A 7,064-nucleotide genomic window follows, 5' to 3' on the forward strand; every position below is an offset into this window, starting at 1 on the left:
GAGGATCTTCACTCTTCCTCCTTCGTTCCCAGACTGAGCCCCGAGCTCTCTTTGTCCTCCCCCTTTATACCCCCCAACAGGATCACAACCCCCCAGGCTGCCTGATGCGGACGTCGCTGCGGGCACCCCCCCCGTGTACTCCCGTAACTCCGCCCACTGTGTTTGTTACCCATTGGATCGTATGCACTTACAGCCCTCCCGTAACAGCCCTACATCACCCCCCCCATTACAGCTCGCAGCCGTCCCGGCTGCAACAATTCCAAATAAAGGAACAATTACCCCTCGACCCCGTGTGTGCCTCAATTTTTCCAACAAAATGCAAATAGAAGAACAACAACAAGAACAACAACCATACCCCCGAAGGGAATGTCCGACGCACCCCCCCCCCGCATAAATACGAAATCCGTAAGCACGTATGTACAACTAGCCAGGAACTCCCCCATCACACACAGCACACCCACGACACACAACGCACCCACAACACACACACCGCGCCCACACAACACAACACACTCAGTGTGCAAGGAGCACACCACCGACGCAGCATACAGTAACCATGACACGTGAAGGAAAATAAATTTTTTTTCTTTTTCTTCCTGCTGTATATTATAAGAGTCTGCGCATTTTAGCGCGCGTCCTTGCCGCAGGCCCGTCACACGGGGCAACCCCGGACGGCGGACCATCCGGTGGCGGCTGTCCCATGCGAGGTGAGGTCGCGATTGAAGTCGCGCGACTGTCGGCATCACCTGTGGGGGTTCCAGGGCGTGAGCCCGTCATTCCCGGTGCACCTGTGGGTGGGACAGCCGGCAACACATCAGGCGAGAGCAGCGACGGACCCTCCGAGTCGGCCGACCCCCCACATGCTTGGCCTCGCGTGCGTGGCGTGGGCCCCCGCACCGCAACAAACGGCTTCAGCCTAGAGGGGTGTACAAACCACCGGCGCCTCCCCCATTGGATTCGAACGCACTGAGGCCTCAAAACCTCAATAACCTCGACGGGGCCCCGCCACGGGCGTACGAGTTTAGAGGAGGTCGCGAGTGGTACCTGGGGACAGTGCAGCCATGCCCTGTCCCCCGGCTTCCACTGCAGCACGTGCGCGCGAGCCAGTCTGAGGCGCTCGTTCGCCTTCTGACGCCTGTCAGAATTTAGCCTCGCCGCATCCCGCGCCTCAGTCAGTTTGTCAAGGTTAAATTTAACGTGATCGTCCAATTTAGATTTGCCCAGCGGCACGGGGATCTGCAACTGTGCCCGAACAGGTGGGTCGGGTTCGCGGCCATACATAAGAAAGAAAGGTGAAAACCCCGTCGCAGCATGGGGAGCCAATCTGTATGCCGCTAGAACCCCTTGAATTTGTAAGTCCCAATCAGCCTGTGAGTCCGAAACTTGCTGCGACAACATAGACGTGATGGTGCGATGCAGACGCTCGACCATCCCGTCCGTTTGCGGGTGATAGGGGGAGGTTCGAATTTTTTTCGTTCCCAGGAGATCACAGACTTGTTTTAGGAGTTTCCCCGAAAAATTTCTACCCTGGTCGGTCAACAACCGCTCCGGGGCACCTTTGTCCATGACATAACCTTGGACAAAGGCGTCGACGATGGCTGCTGCCGACTGATTCGCCAGGGGCCAGGCCATAGGCCAGCGCGTAAAATATTCGACCCCAGTAAGCAAATATTTATTTCCCCTGGAGGTGGCGGGGAATGGCCCCAGAATATCCAGTGCGACCAGTTCATTTATTCTGGAGACCTGGATGGATTGTAAGGGCGGGTTCGACTCCCGTGCCGGTGGTTTGCGCTGCGCACACTGAGGGCATGCCGCCAACAGATCAGCGACATCCCTTGTCATACCCGGCCAAAAAAAATTCAGCTGAAGCAAGGCGAGTGTTTTCTGGGTACCTAGGTGGAGGAGGCGCTCATGAGCAGCCCACACCACCTTACCTCGTAGGTCAGAAGGGACCACCAGCCGGTGACGCTGGGATTTCCCGTCCCAATGCATAAGCAAGCCCGCATGGGTTTCCCATGCGTCGGCATGACCCGTCACACGCCCCCTCTCCCCGGCGCGACGACGCAACGCGAGGAGGGAGGCATCCTCCAACTGGAGGCGCCCCCATTCATCAACGGGCAATCCAAGCAGGGAATCTCTCCCCTGTTCGGCGATATCAATGGGGACTACCGTTTCATCGTCGGCGGCCGCCGCCAGGACCGGAACCATCACGTCCCCCACTGGCTTGCAACGCCCCGACCCCAGGAGACATGCGCATTCGGAGGCGGTTGGCATCCGTGACAGAGCGTCAGCGTTGGTGTGGCGAACGCCCTTACGATAAGTGGTTTCAAAACTGAAATCCTGGAGGACCTCCAGCCATCGGGACAATTGTCCCGATGGCTGTTGAACCTTCAGGGCGTACTGCAGTGCCGCATGATCTGTGCGGACGGTGAAATGCCGACCGTACAGATATGGGCGATACTGTTGGATGAAATAGACAATTGCCAACAGTTCCCTACGGGTGACACAATATCTTTGCTCCGTTGGAGACAACACCCGACTGCCGTACGCGACCACCCGTTCCACGCCGTCAACCACCTGGGAAAGCACGCCTCCAATACCCGTGTTGCTCGCGTCGGTGTCGAGCAAAAACGGCCTCGAAAAATCTGGGTAAATCAAGGGAGGAGCCTTCACCAGCGCGTCCCGAAGGGAGCAGAAAGCAGCTTCCTCATCCTGACCCCAGTGGAACCGAACCCCTTTAGATGTTAACGCGTGTAGGGGTTTGGCAATTGTTGCAAAATTAGCGACGAAGCGTCGGTAATATGATGCGAAGCCAATAAAACTCCTGACCTCTCCCACCGAGGTGGGAGTCGGCCAGGAGCTGACACACTGCGTTTTGGCGGGATCGGTAGCAATACCCGAGCGCCCTACGATGTGCCCTAAATAACGCACCGACTCGCGTAACAAATGGCATTTTTGGGGCTTAAATTTCAAATTAGCAGCCCGCATCTTTAGGAAAACCGCCCGCAACCTCTGGAGATGTTCATCAAAAGTTTTACCAAAGACAATAACGTCATCCAAATAAATCAGGCACGATTCCCATTGCAATCCAGCCAAAACCAATTCCATCAATCGCTGGAAAGTTGCCGGCGCTGAGTGTAAACCCATCGGCAACCGGTTGAATTGGAACAGGCCGTGCGGTGTACGGAAAGCAGTTTTAGGTTTAGAATCATCGTCCAGAGGAAGCTGCCAGAATCCCGAAAGTAAATCTAGTGTGGAGAAGAATCGCGCTCCCGCCAAAGCGTCCAGCGATTCGTCCATCCGTGGGAGCGGGTATGCGTCGGCAACCGAAATTTTATTAAGGCGCCGAAAATCCACGCAAAACCGCAACGAGCCGTCCTGCTTTTTAACCAGGACGATCGGCGCTCCCCACGGGCTGGTGGAGGGAGAAATGATGTCGGCGGCTAACATGTCATCAACAGCCGATTTGACATGGTCCTTTTCGGCGGGACTTAACCGAAACGGATTTTGGCGAATTGGCGCGCTGTCACCCGTGTCAATATGGTGACGCAGCAGGTGAGTGCAACCCAAATCATATTTATCACGACTGAAAACGTCGGAAAATTCCCTCAGTAGCGTTCTAAGCTGTTGGCGCTCTGAATTTGTCAGGTCCGTCGATCCCGCACAAAGCGCGTCGATCCACCCTTCATCGCTGTCCGAATGTGGGAGCATCCGGGAAGCAGTGCCAACGTGGTTCGCGACAGGTTCCTCGCAGGGCACTGGCGTCGCGTGAGCGAGCACCGTCCCTTGAGGAACCACCACCGTCTGCGATCCCACATTTAGGACCGCGATGAAAGGGTCCCCGTCCCCTCTTACGACGGTCTGGGCCGGAATCAAATGAGGCCCATTAACCCCGGCCCTAGACGGTCCCAGCAAAACACCCTGATCCCCTATGCCCTTAGCGAAGGGCTTACGAAGTTTCAGAGGCACTAGCATTTGAGCTCCCGGCGGCACACGAACAGTTTCAACGACGAACGCCGGTACCGTCGCGAACGCCGACCGAGCCGCCGCAGGGGATGGCAGGAACGCCATGCGCCGCCCCGATGGAAGCTCAATGCATCCTTGGTCGATCAAAATACGAATGGGCATTTTACCTAAGAAATCCGTCCCCAGCAGGCACGGAACCGCCAGCGAGGAGGAAACGAAAATCGGCCCCGACAATTTGATGTCCCCAATAGAAATTTGCGCTCGAATCTGTCCCATGATGCCGAGAGAGCCCCCGTTAGCGGCATAGAATGGGACGTTAACCGGCAGTAAAGGCCGGCTTTGTACGGGCAGAATATTGTAAATTAATTCCGAAATGATTGTCGCCGATGCCCCCGTATCGACCAAGATGCGTACTTCTACCCCGTCAATGTGTCCGACTACGGCCGACGACCCTGACGACGCGGCTACCACGCGATGGGCCAACACGGACCACTGTTTGGGCTCGATTTGAGTCCCCGCAGTGATCCGCGTTGGCCCCACGCAACGCGACATCGGCCCCCCGTTTGTTGTGGTGCGAGAGCGTGCAACGGGTAGGTGCTTTGGCCAAACATGTGTGGTGCCGCGACTCGCCGGGTCATGTTGCTGGAGCTTGGGAGGAGGAGGCCCGGCGTCCCGTCGAGCCGTCGTCCCGCGCTGTCGAGGAGAGCGGCACCCCGAGGCGACGTGGCCCCGGACGCCGCAGTTGAAACACCGCGGGAGCCCCGGTGGAGACGACGGGCGGTTGAAACGGCTTGACCCGTCCCGGGCCGACCGTACTTCTTGCGCCTGTTGCCGTCGATGGTCGACGGCGAAGAGCTCCTCCGTCGGAAGGGTGGCTGCAGCCACCGCACGCCCTGCCGATGCCCTGCTGGCTTTCCGCCGTAGGGACAGAAGGTTGGCGTGAAGGAGGCGCGCCGCCTGAAGAGAGGTCATCTCGGCGTCCTCCTGTGCGACGACAGCGATGTCCAGGTCGTCTGCCAGGAGGAGTATTTTCTCCGTGACCATCGCGTCCACGCCATCGTCGTCCATACGGGGAAAAGCCGTCTTAGCCAGCGCTAGGAGGCTCGTCCTGTATGCCAGGGGCGACTCCTTCTCACCCCGCTTGCGCTCGTAGAACCGCTCTCTGCATTCCGCTGAAGGTCCATAGACCCCGGCCAGCAGCTGTAGTGCCTTCGGCAGAGTAGACCGCTTCTCTTTCGGCGCCGATGTGAGGGCGGCGAGCGCGTCTGCGTCGAGGAGCGCCGGCAGCGCGCAGAGGGCTTCATCGTCGGACCACCTTGCCATTTCTTGGTGGGCGATGAAGCGTCGCTGGAAGCCGCCCCAGTCGCCCTCTGCACCAACAAATTCTTTCAGCGGAGGCAGCCGTTGTTGTAGCGCAGCGTTCGCCTTGGACGTCTGTAGGCTGCTATCCCCGGGACTCGGCTGTGCGTCGGCGCGAATGGCAGATGGAATCGCCTGTCGCGGATGTGATGACGCTCCCTCCGCTGGAGATGACGCAGCTGTCCCAGCGAGAGCGGTGTCGGACCCAAGGTTGAGCCCGGCCACGCCCTCCGCAGCTGCCGTGACGATGGCGGGAAATTCAAAGTTTGAGTTTTCAGAAATGGCGGGAAGGCGCTCAGGTTGACGACTCCCCTCGCCCCGTGGTGGACCACCAGCCCCCAGCCGCGTGATGTTTTCCAGCGTGGCGGCAGCGGCGTACAGTAGCTCCGCCAGTCTCTCGTGAGCCAGCCGTAGCGCGTCTGGCTGCGGCCCCTCTTCATGCCGATGCCCCGGTAGGAAGGCGTCGGCCCCCGGCTGCGCCATGTCTTGGTGAGCCGCCTCGGGCTCAACGACTTCAGCAGTGTCCTCCTCCGGTACTCTGGCTCGAGCTGTCTGACGTGTTTCCATGTCCGTAGTACTTCTGACACCAGATGAAGTACCGGTGAAGACGCTGGACACCCAGGTTGAGGCACACGTATATTTATTTCAGCTTATCGGTACAGGACAACACTAGAGGGGGTAGCGGCCCCCTCACCCGGATAACTGGGGATACCCCCTAGCTAATCTCACCTATCCCCAAGTCCTCCTCTAACGAGCTAGGGGAGGCTAACTGGCCCGACACTGGTGAGTCGGGCTACGGTCTCCGGAGTCCCAGGGTCTAACCCTGGTTCACGGAACCACGCCTCTGGCTCGCTCCTCTGCAGCCCTGACAAGGGCGGCGTCGAGGGGAGTCCAGGGCTCTAGCTAGAGGATCTTCACTCTTCCTCCTTCGTTCCCAGACTGAGCCCCGAGCTCTCTTTGTCCTCCCCCTTTATACCCCCCAACAGGATCACAACCCCCCAGGCTGCCTGATGCGGACGTCGCTGCGGGCACCCCCCCCGTGTACTCCCGTAACTCCGCCCACTGTGTTTGTTACCCATTGGATCGTATGCACTTACAGCCCTCCCGTAACAGCCCTACACAATTATAAGCTAAGTGATGTTACGTAGTAATAATAATAATAATCTTCTGCCCTGTGTCAATCCAGTGTCGGATGAAGGCCCTCCCCGTGCCGTTTTGGATCATGGGGGGGGGGGGGGGGGGTGCTGTTTGACCATACTTCACCATGCTGGACCGTGCGGGTTTATTGAAAGGGAAGGAGACGGGGTGCAGATGGCAACTCCCCACTGATGTGAGTCGTGGCTGGGAAGGAAACTCAGGTCGCCCGGTTCATAGCGCAGTGCACACTAATCACTGCGACGCCACTCTCCAGGAGTACGGTGGCATTTTCACGTGAAAAAAAACATTTACCTTCAAATTGTATTTACCTTCGCTTACATTATAACTGGGTGTGATGATGTCTGTAAAGTAGCTGCAATACCCTATTTATTACACGCTGGTGTAATTAGTTGTTCGTTTGTCTGAGTGTTGTAGAATTGAACGACGGAGTGCACGCGTCATTTCAAGGTAGAATGTATACACACACACAAAATAAATTACCACAAGAACTTGTTGTGACCAATGTGGGTTGGTGTCTCTGCTGATTTGAGTGGCCTCCTTGAGAACTGAAAGCCACGCACGGTACAATATTCTCCCATGAC

The sequence above is a fragment of the Lampetra fluviatilis genome, chromosome 15 (genome assembly GCF_964198595.1).
Source record: "Lampetra fluviatilis chromosome 15, kcLamFluv1.1, whole genome shotgun sequence".
In the NCBI taxonomy this organism is placed as follows: Eukaryota; Metazoa; Chordata; class Hyperoartia; order Petromyzontiformes; family Petromyzontidae; genus Lampetra; species Lampetra fluviatilis.